Consider the following 15326-nt stretch of genomic DNA (forward strand, 5'->3'; position numbering starts at 1 on the left):
GAAGGCTTGATTCTTTCCAAGGTCAGATGATGCTTGTCAAAACATGATTGACATCATAAAGAATTCACACACACTCACTCACTCACACACACACACACACACACACACTCACTCACACACACACTCACTCACACACACTCACTCACACACACACTCACTCACACACACACACTCACACACTCACTCACACACACACACTCACTCACACTCACACACACACACACACCATCTAACAAACATATCATCCACATTCCCTTACTCATCATGTCCCAGCCTGCCAGCCTGCTCCCCCAGAGTTGCAGAGATGGCTCACCAGGGAGTCCGCAGTTGTAATTAGAAAAAGGGGCTTGATTAGCATAGTCAGGGCATTGAGAACTCCGGAGAATCCAGCGACAGACCTGGGAAGCTGCAGATGTGTCTGAGCAAAGCCCAAAGTTAGGGAAGCACAGCATGCTGTGTGCTGACCTGAAGGGCAAGGCCCTTGGCGGCCTTCCCGGGGCCAATTTTGCCAGTGCACACATTGAGACAGGCTTCCTTCAGTCCTCCCTTCTCATCTTCCAGCCACCCACCTTAGCTGCCCATCTGCCCATCTATCCAGCTGTCCTGGTTCCTTCTGTCTGTCCGTCCCGACCCACTGTTTTCCTTCCATCTTTACCTGCTCTTCCATCCACCCATATATCACACATCAGTCTGTCCACCACTCTGAACTTCATGCCCTGTTTGCCCCATTTCACTGACCTTGGTCTCTGCGATTCATGGATGTCCTCAAGGAGCATCCATCCACCTACCCACTCACTGCCTGACTGTGGGCAGGATCCAGCCAGGGTTCCATGGCTACAGAAACGAATGGCAGCTTCCCTCCACCCACAAAGACCTCTCCACTAGGTGGAAAGGGGCCCTTGGGAGATGAAGCCCATGCAGTAGTCTCCTCTGGCAACCTGCTGTGTTCTCGGGATCTGCAAACCACGCCTTCTGGACATCCTTGAAGCAGCTTTTCCTAGTTTGCTTTCTATCGCTGTGACAGACGCTCTGACCAAAAGCAACTTGGAAAGGACAGAGTTTATTTCCTCTTACAGGGTCAGGTCCATCGTGAAGGGAAGCCAAGGCAAGAACTCAAGCAGAATCCTGGAGGCATGAACTGAAGCAGAGACCACTGAGGAACGCTGCTTACTGGCTTGCTCCCAGGCTCCTATTCAGTTACCATTTTTTAAGTGATTTATTTTTATTTTACATGCGTTGGTGTTCTGCCTGCATGCGTGTCTTTTGGGGCCCTGGAACTGGAGGTATGGACAGTCGTGAGCTGCCATGTAAGTGTTGGGAATTGAACCCAGGTCTTTGAGAAGACTCTTAACTGCTGAGTCATCTCTCCAGCCCTTCGGCTACCTTTCTTAAGCAGCTCAAGTCCACATGCCTATGCATGGTACTTTCCATAGTGGGCTTGTCCGTTCTCTGTCAATCATCCATCAAGAAAATGTCCCACAAACATGCACACATGCCAGTCCTACAGGGGCAGTTCCTCATTGAGGTTCCCTCTGCCCAGGGGTGTCAAGTTGACAACTGACTGTGTCACAGCTCCACTCCCTGGCCAGGGACGGTGTCCTAGCATGCTCAGAAGTCACAGGGAGAAGATGAACTCATTCAAGGCTTCCCGGAGCTTTGTGCTAGCATTTAGAACAACTGGCACTCAAACGTTTGGACCAGGGAGGAGGGGGTACTACCTCCCTTGAGCCCCTACAGCAGCACTGTCCAAAGAAGCAGAATATGTAACACATGAATTTAAATTTTCTAGTATCTGCGTTTGTAAAAAGTGAATAGGAAAAAGTAAAATTAATCACAAAGTACTTAACCCAAAATGATAATATAAAATATTATTTCAATATGTACTTAGCAAAGCTGGGCATGGTGGTGAATGCCTGCAATTCTAATACCCAGTAGAAATAGTTGACTGAGAGTTCAAGACCAGCCTGGACTACATACCCTGCCATACAAAGTGAGACTCTATCTTAAAAAAAAAAAAAGAGGGGGTTAACTATATATGTATGTGTGTGAATATATATGTGTGTATGTATATATATTTGTATGTATATATGTGTATGCATACGTATAATGTATGTATTTATGCACATATATATGGAAGCTAGTCAGAGGAAAAACAGGGCCAATAAAAGAACATAGGCAGAGAATATCAAACTCACAACCTTCCCCACTCCCCATCTGTCATGAGGAGGGAGGGTCTAGCCCCAGACTTCCACAATCCTCTCAGCGAAGCCATCAGATTGTGAGAACCCTCTATGGTTCTCACAATGGACCCCGGAATCAGGTCCCATCTAAAGGTAATTCCTGAAGCCATCCCTAGGGGGTGCTATTGGCCTCAGCATGTGTGAAAAAGGGTCCCCTGGCTTCTCTCAGAGATGTGTTCAGAACAACATGCAAACAGCCTACCTCATCGCTGCTTGGGTGAAACCACTCTCTTCTGCTAAGGTTGAGAAACAGAGTTACAGACCGGGAAGGCTGAGTCTGCCCAGTTCTGTCTTGAGACCGGCCACCTAAAATGAGGAAACAGGCTCAAGGGCGCTGATTTACCCAGAGCCTCGCCATCACTTCATCAATGAAAGTGACCGGTAGAGTCGACCCTAGAGCACCCCCTGTTCTCTGTTGTCCCTTCCCTCACCCTTTCTCCTGGGCAGCCCCTCTAAAACAGACAACTGGGCATGGAAGACCAGGGTCAGACTGGTCTTCTATAAGAACCCAGAACCATCCCACAGTCCCAAGCTAGGCCCACATCAGAAGTAGTCTACACATAGTAACTGTTCAAGACCCCTGACTACCTGGTTCCAGCATCTCCAGCCATCTCAGAAACTACAATCCTAGAGACCCCAGGCTCACACTGCCCTAACGAGCTCCAGGTTTCCCCACCTCTGCCTGCTGGGTTCCTTCTACCTGCATTTGTCTTCTTTCCTTCCCCTCCCTGCTTAGCAAATCCTGACAGCCAGCAAGGCTTAGGTACCTCAGAGAAGAAGTAACCTTTCGTCCTAGGAACAAATTGTGCTTGCTGGTATCAAATTCCAGCACTTTCTATACTCGAGGCTCTTTCAAGGGCAACGTTGCAACTGCCTTCTCAATAGTGGCCAACAGGCACACAGTAGGGACACAGAAAACGTTTATGAAATAGCCAAGTCAGAGTGTATGACACCCTAATAGTACATGTCACATCGGGCCTCCCGCTCTTAATCCAGCCTTCTCCCATCCTCTGAATCCCATGTGTCTAAAGCAGCCAGCAACCACAGGTCCCGTCCTTGGCACAGCCATGGCACTGGGAACCCACACACCTATCTGACCACCAGGGACCCTCCTCCAGCACGTCTCCATCAGAACAAGCTCCATCTCCAGTCCTAAATCCCTTTTGCTGCAGATATCCCATGAGTCTCTACTACCTACTGCAGGCTCTCACCTACACACTACGGAGTGGCATTCGGTGGCTCTGTATGGGGAATATCAGGTGTCACTGGTAATTCAGTTTACTCAGGAGCATATTGGGCGGTGATTTATCCGTGTTCTCTAGAAACTGAAGGTTGGAGTAGATCTTGCTGATTCTATTACCCCACTGAGAGGCAGAAATAATCCTGAAGGTGGCAAGTTAAATCTCCACTTCGTAATTTACTAAAACAAAACTAATACCCACAGAAATGTTTTCTCGGCCGTTTTATAGCAATTTTGCCATTAAGCTGTCTTTGATTGCAATTCATAACAATGAATAAGGCAAAGGGGAGAAGGTATCTTTAGCCTGCCCAAGAAATGATTCTAAACATGAACCATTTTCCCTATAAGCAAAAACACCAAGCATCGTTCCCAGAAGAGCCGCAGCCCCACTGAAATAATGAGGGGAAATGACCAGGGTCATACTGCATAAACAGAGCGGGACATCCCTCCTCCCTAAAGAAAGCCACCAAGTCCCCCTCCAATGTGGCTGAGCCATGAATTCCATGATCTTTCTTTCTCATCTCCACACCCACCCAAACCCTCTCACTAAGTTCTGTTTTTTGAAATTATGTATGCTGTATGTGTCTGCCTGTGAGCTCTGTACCTGAGTGTACTGTCTACAGAGTCAAGCAGAGGGCATCGGATTCCTGAGTGGAGTCACAGGCGAAGGGTTACAGAATTGTAAGCTGCCCGACCTGGAGGCAGGGAACCTAGCTCCAGTCTCCTGAAAGGGTAACACTCTATCTTATTGTATTTCATTTTACCTCAACCAATCCCACTCTAATGCCATGTGATCAAAAATAAATAATAAATAACAGGAGAAAAAGAGAGGAAAAATAACAGGAAAAGAAAGATGGCTCAGTGGTTGAGAATCCTCCAGAGGACCCTAGTTAGGTTCCCAGCACCCATGTGGGGTGCATGGCACTGCCTGTAACTCCAGCTCTAAGGGATCTGACACTCATCCGAACTTGCTGGGCAGCTGAATTCACGTGTACGCACGCACACACACACACACACACACACACACACACACACACACATGTTTTTCTAAGGCAGTGAGAACGCTGTGCAACCACTACCATGGTACCTAAGCTATTGAAGTTGAGCTCACAAAGGAATTCGCAGACTACAGGTGGAGGGAGGCTACTCTAGGACCCAGATCCTGACAGGGCCGAGACCTGGAAAAGCATGTGTGCCTGCTGGCCAGACGAGATAGAGGCCAGTCCTCCAGGGAATCTCCAAAATCTGTAAAAAACCAAAATGGTCCCTAGGGCCCTGGACCTCCCAAATCTCAGTCCAAGGAGACAGCTTTATGGATCATTATTAAATTGCTGAGAAAAGGTATAAACCAGGAGAATATTAACCATAAATCAGGCAAATGGGGCTGCGGCCTGGTTAATAATGAGGCCACTTGGACACAGGCCAGAGGTACCTAAATCTCAGCAACACTCAGCTCAGAGGATAAAGGTAGTGGACAGAGAAGGCAAGGCCTGAGCCCCCAGATCTGGCTCTTCTCAGACCTCCTCAAGCCCTCAAGCTTTGACCTGGAGGGTGGAGAAAGCAGATACCAGCCAGCATTCACAGCAGGTAAGCGTAGCGTGACCAGTGGCCCAATAGCTGCCTATCCTGACACTCTAATGAGGCAGGGCCAGGCAAGGTCAGGAAGAGGACCAAGGGGGCCAGCAGGGCCAGGCAAGGCCAGCAGGGAAGGGGCCAGGACGGAATTCCTGTATCCACCTGACACACGCAGGGATCTCTGAGAGGTCCCATGAACTAACCAAGAAGGCATGGTCAGGATGGCCCAATCGTCTGTCTCAGCTCTTGCCGAGGAGGCAGAGCCTTCTTCTGTGTGAGCTGGGCACCTCTGGAGGCAGCATGGCAGCCTCCCTCTCTTGCTTACCTTACAGTAAGGCAGGACAATGGGCACTCCCCAAAGCACCCTCTATATCTGCCAAGGGCTGCACCCCACTCACCATTCTTGGGTGGAAGACCAAATTAGCTAGGAGGGGGCCTCAGGCTTTCTTCTAGATGCCCAGGGAATCAGGAAATAATAAACAGACCTCAGGGACAAGCATGAGTGGACCAGGAAGGATGTGCTTTTCCTGAATAAACTGTCCTGTGGGAAGGCACCAGACACAACCACCGTGGTTGGGTTAAAGTAACCAGGAGCATTTAGGCCTAGAAGTGTCAGCATGGAGTAAACAAGCTCAAGCCTGAGATGCCTTCCCAAATAAGGCCACTCTGCTGGCCTTTGGACAGTCGTATCCTCAGTTCAGACCCAAACTCTCTTCCCCACTGCTGAAGTCATTTTTCTGGCCCTCAGACAGTCTTGTCAAAAGCATGTTATGGCATATGCATGTCCACATTCATACACACGAACATCACACAGAGAGACACACAAATACACATATCATCATATCACCATTATAAATCCTTTTTTTTTCTGTGTGTAACAGCTCTGGCTGTCCTGGAGACAGCCTGGCCCTGCCTCATTGGGGTGTTTTGTAGACCAGGCTGGCCTTGAACGCACAGAAATCCTCCTGCCCCTGGATCCCAAGTGCTGAGATTACAGGCACGCACCATACTTTTAAAATAGAACATATTCTACACCAATAAACAAGATAAATGCCCATGGCAGTAATAATAGTGGCTCTTATTTTTCAAGCACTGCAGTTGCTTAAGTTTGGTTTTGTTGTTGTTTTCTTTTTAGATTTATTTGTTCATGTGTACAGGTGTTGTACTTTCGTGTGTATCTGTGTACCTCATGAATACCTGCAAAGGTCAGAACTGCACATCAGATTCCCTGGGACTAGAGTCACGGACAGTTGTGAGCTGCCATGTGGGTGCTGGGAATTGAACCCAGGATCTCTGGAAGAGCAGTCAGGGCTCTTAACCCTTGAACCATCTCTTCAGCCCGGGAAGCAAACTCTTCACTACTGAGCCATTCCTCCACCCTGGAACTAGCTTGTTTTTAAATTATTTGCTCTCACCCTCATTCTCTCTCTTGAAGATTTATTTCTCTGTGCGGGTGTTTGGCCTGCAGTGCGTCTGTGCAGCACACGCACCCAGCACTAGCTTTCTGACAGGGCTGTTCTCAGGATTTTCCAGCCGTTAACTCACCAGATTTTTTGATTCCATTTACACAGGAGGCACAGGGGTTTAAAAAACGTGTCTAGTGTCCCACAGCAAGTCAAGAGGGCGACACAGAACGATGTCCCTACCAGGCTGGTGGCTCATGCTTATAATCCCAGCTCCTCAAGAGGCTCAGACAAAAGAGTAGCAAATTAGCCGGGCGGTGGTGGCACATGCCTTTAATCCCAGCACTCGGAAGGCAGAGGCAGGCGGATCTCTGTGAGTTCGAGGCCAACCTGGTCTATGAGACCTAGTTCCAGGACAGGCTCCAAAGCCACAGAGAAACCCTGTCTCGGGGCTGGAGAGATGGCTCAGTGGTTAAGAGCATTGCCTGCTCTTCCAAAGGTCCTGAGTTCAATTCCCAGCAACCACATGGTGGCTCACAACCATCTGTAATGAGGTCTGGTGCCCTCTTCCAGCCTGCAGGCATACACACAGATAGAATACTGTATACATAATAAATAAATATTAAAAAAAAAAAAAGAAACCCTGTCTCAAAAAAACAAAAACAAAAACAAAAAAAGAGTAGCAAATTCAAAGCCTGTCTGGGCTATAGGGTGAGTTCAAGGCCAACCTGAGCTATTTACTGAGACACTATGGGGGGAGTGGGGGGTATCAAAGCAACCAAAAAGAATGCGGCCTTAGGAATGAGTGACTCAGGCAGGGTCCATTTCTGACCGAGCCTCCTCCTCACGTGAAAGGAGTTGGCCTGGCCTCGCGAAAAGCAATAAAAAGGACTTTTCTTTTCTCTCTCTCTCTCTCTCTTTTTGTCTGTGCTAGGGTTGGAACCCATGGCCTCACACACTGGGCAAGTGTTCTGCCAGTGCTAGAGCAGGGCTGACTGCCAATGCCCGCTTTAACCTGACAAAGGAGCAGCCAACACCTTTGTGCTTCCCTGCATGTTGCAGAGCGCCAGGTGCAGGGCTCGCCCTGTCTTCTGATGCCTCCCAGCTTGGCCTTTGCAGGTAGACTTGGCTGTCACCTACAGCTCAAAGCTGGGGAACTTAGGTCTACAGCATCCGTGCCAGGTGCCAGGGCTGGCTCCCAGGACTGTCTGACTTCATATCCAGTCTGTGTGTTCTCGTCTGGGAACGCCCACCCAGAAGGGCCAAACTGGGAACTTCCAGACCCCATGAGGAAATACGGGCCTGCCTCTGGCCCTGGTTGGCAAGGAGCCCCACTGGACCCAATGAGAAACCCCAGAATATTGTTCCTTCTCTCCAGAGCCTGGGTCTAAAGACCTGTTGGGTCCCTGCTATCCCTGTGCCCTGGGGCTGCCCACTTCTTGAACGCAAGGAAGATGGGCAGAACCCCAACCATGTTCCTTAACGAGAAATGCCTCTCCTCACCTGCCCCTCTGCCTTCACTGGGCTTTGCTATGCACCTCTGCCCTGGCAAGGGTGGAGGCCAGTAAGCAAAAGTGGGACTGGCCAATGGATAGAGGAGACCGCACAACCAGAGGATGAGGAGGCTCAGAAGAGCCAATGGGACCACCCAAACTCACAATATGGTTCACTCTTACAGCCCCCCTCCTTACAACCCGCACCTGCCTCCAGGAAGGAGGCCTCCAGAACCTGAGGTAGGGCATCTATGTCTCCCCATAGGACTCCCACCCCTGCCCCAAACCCCCATGGACAACAGAGAGAATAGCTCATCTCTGTCCCTGTGGGGTTCTCTCCATGTGGCCAGACAACGTTGAACTTCATCTGTACCCTGGTTCACCTTCAAGTAACCCCAGGAAGTTAGGACAATCAGCAGCAGGTTCATTTTACACAGGGAGAAACTGAGGCACAGAACACAGACGCTTTGCCCCGAATCTCAAATCATCCTATGTTGCGGCACAGCCTTTCTGCAGATCCCTTTCCTGTAGGCAGCCCTTGGCGTGAGCAGGCCAGTGTCCCTCACCGCTTCCCCACAGACAGCCACACTAAGCCTTTTTACCACATCCCCCTGTGTCCAGAGCTTCTCAGCCAAGCCCATGTGCGTCCTCAGCTGTGCCTCGCTGGTCGTCCAGCGAAGCACCAATAAACCCACCCTCTGTCTCTTTCAGAACCTTAGCAGCAAAGCGGCAATGTCAGGCTCCCCGAGTGCTGTTTACCAGTAAATCTCGAAGAATTTATAATCAAGTTGATGGGGCCTAACTGATGGGCCCGGGACAAAAGGGAGCGAATTACCCAGCACTCTCTGCTGGGATCTTAAAACAGATGTTAGAGTGTGTAAAATTATGGCTTGTGCTTGGGAACTGCGGATACAGTTCCAACCTTGCCTTTTATGGCCACTCATAAATGTTACGTGCAGGGAGGTAGGTCCACATCAGAAACTCTGCCGTCGCCATTTTGTGCTGCTCCTCGAGCCAAGACTGCATTTCAGGGCTGGTATCCTGGTAATTACCCACTGCGCCCGTGACGTGCCGAAACACACCACATTCTCAGTCCCTGGTTCAAGGTGCCGCAGAGGACAGGCCCCCCAGGCTCTCCCCCAGTCCTGGGACAGAGGGAAAGGGAGTCACACTCTATATTTCACACGACACACACCAACAGAACACACCCCCCTCTGCTCCAGCCTTCCAGAACCCAAATTAAGGCCAGGTATCCCCACACTGGGAGGACTGAGGCAGAAGAGTTCAGGGACATCCTCGGCTATGTGAGACATGAAGGTAACAAAATATAAAAGGAGAGATGGCTCCACGTACAAAGGGCTTGCTGTTTAAGTATGAAGACGTGAGTTCAGATCCCCAGAACCCACCTAAAAGCTAGACTCAGAGGCCGGAGCATCTGGCTTCCCACCACCACGCCTGTGACAAAACGGGAGGTGGTGACAAGGGAATTCTGGGAGCTTGAGGGCCAGGTAGCCGGAGTAAGCAGTGGTAATGAGAGTCTGTCTCAAACAGGGGAGAGTGCATGTGGGGGCCGGGGGGCACCCTCAGGAGCCCTTCCTCACTCTCATTGGTGTGGAGCCCAGCCATTCAACGAAGGGGTCCCAGGGGTCTGCTTGTCTCTGCCTCCTCAGCACTGGAATTACCAGCATACACCACCAAGACAGGCAGTTTTTAAGGATGCTGGTTGGGGATCGACCCAGGTCCTCACGTGTGCACGACAAGCTCTTTACTGCCCGAGCCATCTCTCGGCTGTGGCTTTTATGCCTCTAAATTTCATGTTCTTGCCAGTGTTTCATTGGGATGACCTCTGCCCTGAACTTTTCCCCATCCCACAGTGCTGTGTGTCGCTCCCAGCATGCCTGGAGTCAAGCTGACCCCAAGCCTCTCTCTCCATCGCGTATCTTTATTTCTCAGCTTCAGGCTCAACTGCGTAGGCCACACCGTCACTCCCCGCCCAATGGCTGTTAATTACCCACTTACGTGCAGGCCCTGCTGGACCAAGAGCTGCAGAAGGCAGCTGTGGACCCTGTGGTGTCCATGGTGCCGGGACAATGAAGAGCACAGTTTGTTCGAGTGACAAACCAGGCAATGATACAGCCTCCCTGTTTATGATAACCCCTGAGTTCTCCTGATGGTTGCCATGGCATTTGGGCCACAGCCTCCTCTGCACCCTGTCAATGTCCTACCCTTTACCCACAGCACGTGGAGAGTGGGGTGCCACCACACGGCCCTGCCAGATTGTCAGGGGCCATTTATTTTGTAAACTCAAATTAACAGGAAGCAATTTCATTAATAGCCAGAGCGGCTTAATGAGTTAGTTCCAATTTAGGGCTCCCTTCCACAACATCTGTAAAAGCATCAAAAGCCGGCGGAGCAGGCTGAAGGGCTGGGTCGGAGTTAATGGAGACTGTGCCACGTGCTGGCTGATGCAAGCAGACCGCCTGGACAGTACGAACCCCTCATGCCATAAAGTCACCTCCCCCCCCACCCAGCTTGACGGAGGGATGGCTCGCTGTGCACCTGACACAGGACGCAAGACGGCAGGCTCGATTGGAAAGGACCTGGGACAGCAAATGTAGTTCAGTTGGTAGAGAGCTGGCCTGGTTTCAATGCCCGGCACAACATAAACTGGCCATAGTGGTGCACAAGTGTGATCCCAGCACTCGGGAGGTAGAGGCAGGGGAGCTACAGTTCAAGGTCATCTTCTAGTGAAGCTGAGTTCAAGTTCGAGACAAGCCTGGGCTCCATGAAACCCACTCTCAATATAAATAGCTAAATGGCAAGAGTGTAGCTTGGTTGGTAAAGCCGCTAGCTGATCTGCCTGAAGTCCTGGGAGAGAGTCACGCGTCTCACCCAGGGACCAGAAAGTACCTCTAGCTCCCACCCTGAGGCTAGCAGCCACGCCTTCCAGTTGCTGCCTACACTGCTCCTCTAGTGGCCTGCCCTGGCTTGTAGGAGACAGGAAGGAGGTTCTCCTTCAGCCTTGGAAGCTCAGGACTGCCTTGGACCTGCTGAAACAGAGGAGGGTTTCAGGCTGATTCCAAGAAGCATGAATGTCTATGCCAGTGTCTGTCTACCCCGACTTCTTGGTGTCTGTTTACCTCGGTGTCTGTCTACCCCAGTGCCTGTCTGTCTGTCCCAGTGTCTATCTACCCCAGTGCCTGTCTACCCCAGTGTCTGTCTGTCTACCCCGGGCCCTCCAGGGTCTACCTCAAGCTAAAGTCAGCGCAGTAGTCCTCTTTCGTGCTCAGTGATGCCACACTTCAGGTGGTCAGGGCTGTGGGTGTGCGCTAGTCCCTTGTTTCCTTGCTGTGACAGGACCTGACAAAGCAGCTTAAGGAGGGGAAGGCTGATTTGGGCTCTCAGTTTGAGCCTGCAGTCTGCCATGGTGGGGAAGCTGGGTGGTAAAAGAAACCCTGTCTGTGGCCGCAGCAGCTTGAAGCAGCTCGTCACATCACAGCTGTGGTCAGAAAGCAAAGATGAATGCTGGTGCTCAGCGTCTCGCTCTCACTCTCTCTCTCTGTGTATACACGCACGTATGTGCATGCATGCATGCACGTATGTGCGTTCATGCGTGCATGCATGCATGTGTGTGTGTCTATGTGTGTCTGTCTCTGCGCGCACACATGTTTGGATTTGCACGTGGTAAGGCATGCACATGTGGAAGCCACAGGTCAACTTCGGGAATCATACATTCTTGAGATCTATTCACCTGGGTTTTCACCCTCTGGGGCCCAGGGCTTGACAGCTGGGCCAAGACACCCCAGGGACCTGCTGTCTCTGCCTCCACAGCACTGGTACAGGTGCTCACCCCCACACCTACCTTTTTACATGGCCCTGATGATGAACCCGGCTCCTCACACTTGTAAGGTGAACACTTTAACCTCCTGAACCACTTCCCCAGTCTCCGTTTTCTGCATTTTTCCACCTTTTTTTACATTTATGCCTTATTTTTATGTGTATGAGTGTTTTGCTTGCAAGTATGTCTATACCTGACATGTGTGCAGCCCACAGAGGCCAGAAGAAGGCATCAGATCCCCTGAGACAGGAATTACAGATAGCCGTGAGCCACCATGTGGGTGCTGGGAATGGAACCAGGGCCTCTGAAAGAACAGTCCGTGTTCCTGACTTCTGAGCCACTTCTCCAACCTGCAACTTACTGCTTTCTGTTCAGTCCAGGACCCCATCCCGTGGGATGGTGCCATCCACATTCAGGGAGGCACTTCCTTCTGCAGGTAAGCATCTCTGAAAACAATCCCACAGGCACGCTGTAAGGTGTGTCTCCTAGGTGATTCTAAGCCATGTCACACTGACAGTGAAGATCAAACCTCACAACACAACAGGGCTCGTGGCTAACGCTCTCAAGTTCTAGCTGTTGCTTCTGTGGAGCCAGACCTATTTGACTTGACTTTATCTACACCCCAGACGGAGAAGCCACCATCTCTTCTCCAAACTTCTGGAATCCATCGTGAAGTCTGAATGGTGGGCTGATTCTGACCTGCCGGGCAACGACCCACTATAGCAAAGAAAGGGCGATGGCGCCCCCATGTGGCAACATCGGCACTGCAGCTCACGGAAGACCAGAATGGGTTGAAGAACTCAAGACTTCAGAAATGAGAGCTGGGATTGCTGAGATGACTGAGGTACTGCCCCAAGCCTGGAACCCACATGGTGGAAGAAAAGAGCTGACTCCTAAAAGATGTACTCTGACCTCCACAAGTGCTCGCACACACACACATATACACACACAAAAATAGATGTAAATAAAACTTTCTGAAGGAAGAAATGAGAACCACTTCAAAAACAGTAGTAGGTCCATCCCTTCATCCCCTATCTTGACTTCCAGTTTTAATTACCTAGTCAGCCATAGTCTGAAAAGATCATGAATGTTAAATTACACACCATTGGGGGCTGGAGAGATGGCTCAGCGGTTAAGAGCATTGCGTGCTCTTCCAAAGGACCCGAGTTCAATTCCCAGCAACCACATGGTGGCTCACAACCATCTGTAATGGGGTCTGGTGCCCTCTTCTAGCCTGCAGGCATATATGCAAACAGAATATTGTATCCATAATAAATAAATAAATAAATAAATAAATAAATAAATAAATATTTTAAAAAAATTACACACCATTTTCAGCAGTGTGCAGGAACCCCATGCTGCCCTGTGTAGTCCTTCCTGGGCTGTCCCTCGCCCCTTTGCCCAGCCTGGCCTGCCGCACACTGTTGTCCCCTAGCATCCATACAGAATATCTCAGCATTCCCTCAGCATTGCTCCTCTCTTTCTCTCCACCCCGAAACAAAGCCCTATGTATTCCAGGCTGGCCTAGAACCCACTATGGAGCCAAGTATGACCTTGAACTTCTGATCCCCAAGTCCTCAGTGTTGAAATTAGAAGCATAAGAACTCACTCCTGATTTCCTCTCCCTGCCTGCCTGATGCACTGAACTTAATCAGAGGTGTGCATGTATGGAGAAAATGTAATATATATGGGATTTGACGTCACCTCGGGTTCAAAAGAACCATTGGGTCTTGGGTGGGTTTCCCCGCAGATTAGAATAGAATATGGTAATGCCATATTGAGGGTGGCCTTTTAGAAGTCACTCTCCTCTGTGACAGGCACTCGTCTCTCCAGAAAGTCAACTATGCTTCTGTAACCAGCAGGTGTGATGGACACCAGCTTTGACCTTTCCCCATCCAGGAAATGGGGTTGAAGACTATCTTTAAACTCTAATGGCTATTTTGTCTCCAACAAAAACACTCACCTCTCCAGGCAAATACTTCGAGGGCTTTCTCTACCCCATGCCACCAGGAGGCAGCTGGACCCCAGTCAACGTTTCAAAGGGAGATCAGTCAGAGAAATAAGGCCCTTCACTCAAGCAGGGTCTTTCCTGATCACTGCATGGGCCTCTCAATGTTTCAGCCACTAGCATGCAGCTCACTGAGGTCCTACAAACCTTCTGTGAAGGGTAATCGCGATTATCAACCAAATGGAATTTAGAATCACCTGGGTGGTAGGCACGCCAACATGTGTCTGTGAAAGTATTTCCAGGGGGTTAAGTGATGGGGGAGACCCCCTGATTTGATCAGTACTATCCCATGGGCCAGTGCCCTGAACTGAATAGAAAGGGGACAAGTCGAGCCGAGCCCTGGGATTCACCTCTATTTCCTGCATGTTCTCATAACTGTACCTTCTGCACCAGGATGAACTATACCCTCAAACTGTGGGCCGCAGAAGCCCTTCCTTCCTTCCTTGGCTGCTTTTGTTAGGTACTTGTCCCAGCAACAAGAAAAATAGCCAGGAGGTGCTAACCCACACCTTTCATCCTAGCATTTGGAAGAGAGAGGCAGGCAGATCTCTGTGAGTTTGAGGCCAGCCTGATCCACAGAGCTAGTTCCAGGACTTCCAGGGCTACACAAAGAAACCCTGTCTCAAAGAACAAAAACAAAACAACAGCAATTAGGGGCTGGAGAGATGGCTCAGAGGTTAAGAGCATTGCCTCCTATTCCGAGGGTCCTGAGTTCAATTCCCAGCAACCACATGGTGGCTCACAACCATCTATAATGGGGTCTGGTGCCCTCTTCTAGCCTGCAGGCATATACACAGACAGAATATTGTATACATAATAAATAAATATTTAAAAAACAGCAATTAAAAAAAAGAAAGGAAAGAAAAATAACTAATACAGCTCCCACTGGAATAGCAACAAGATGCCCTTGGGCTGGATGCATCTTTTGATCTAGCTCACCCTCCAAATACCTGGCTAGGGTTTGTCCTGGGAGCTGAGTCACAGTCTTCCCAGTGGCTCCATTGCAAACACTAGTCAAGCTTAAATAATAGGCTGGTATTTCTTTAAAGTATGGTGGATCTTTTTTTAAGATTTAATATTTTTAAGTGGTATGTGTGTGTGAATGCAAATGCAGTTGCCTGTTGAAACCAGAGGTTTTCCATCCTCTGGAGCTGGAATTACAGGCAGTTGTGAGCAGCTCATTGTGGGTGCTAGGAACTGGACTTAGATCTCTGCACGATCAGAAAGCACTCTTAACTGCTGAGCTGTCTCTCCAATCCGAATTTTAAAGCAAGTTCTTAAGTTCTTGTAGAAAACAAAGCCAAACAATGTGCGTCCTAAGATATGGGTGGGAAAAGCCTGCTAACTGGAGATAAGAAAAGTAGACTACGAGCCACCGTCGATCCCGGACTCCACATTTTTAACAGGCACCCAGCCCTGGAAGGGTTTAAGTCTGGGCACAGTTCATGAAAAGAGCCCAAGACAACCACAGCTTCCTATAGTGTATAATTCTAAGTGCTGGGCTTGAATCACAAAAAGCCCACTGAGTA

The sequence above is a fragment of the Alexandromys fortis genome, unplaced genomic scaffold (genome assembly GCF_014885135.2).
Source record: "Alexandromys fortis isolate MF-2015 unplaced genomic scaffold, M_Fortis_MF-2015_v1.1 scaffold_103, whole genome shotgun sequence".
NCBI lineage: Eukaryota > Metazoa > Chordata > Mammalia > Rodentia > Cricetidae > Alexandromys > Alexandromys fortis.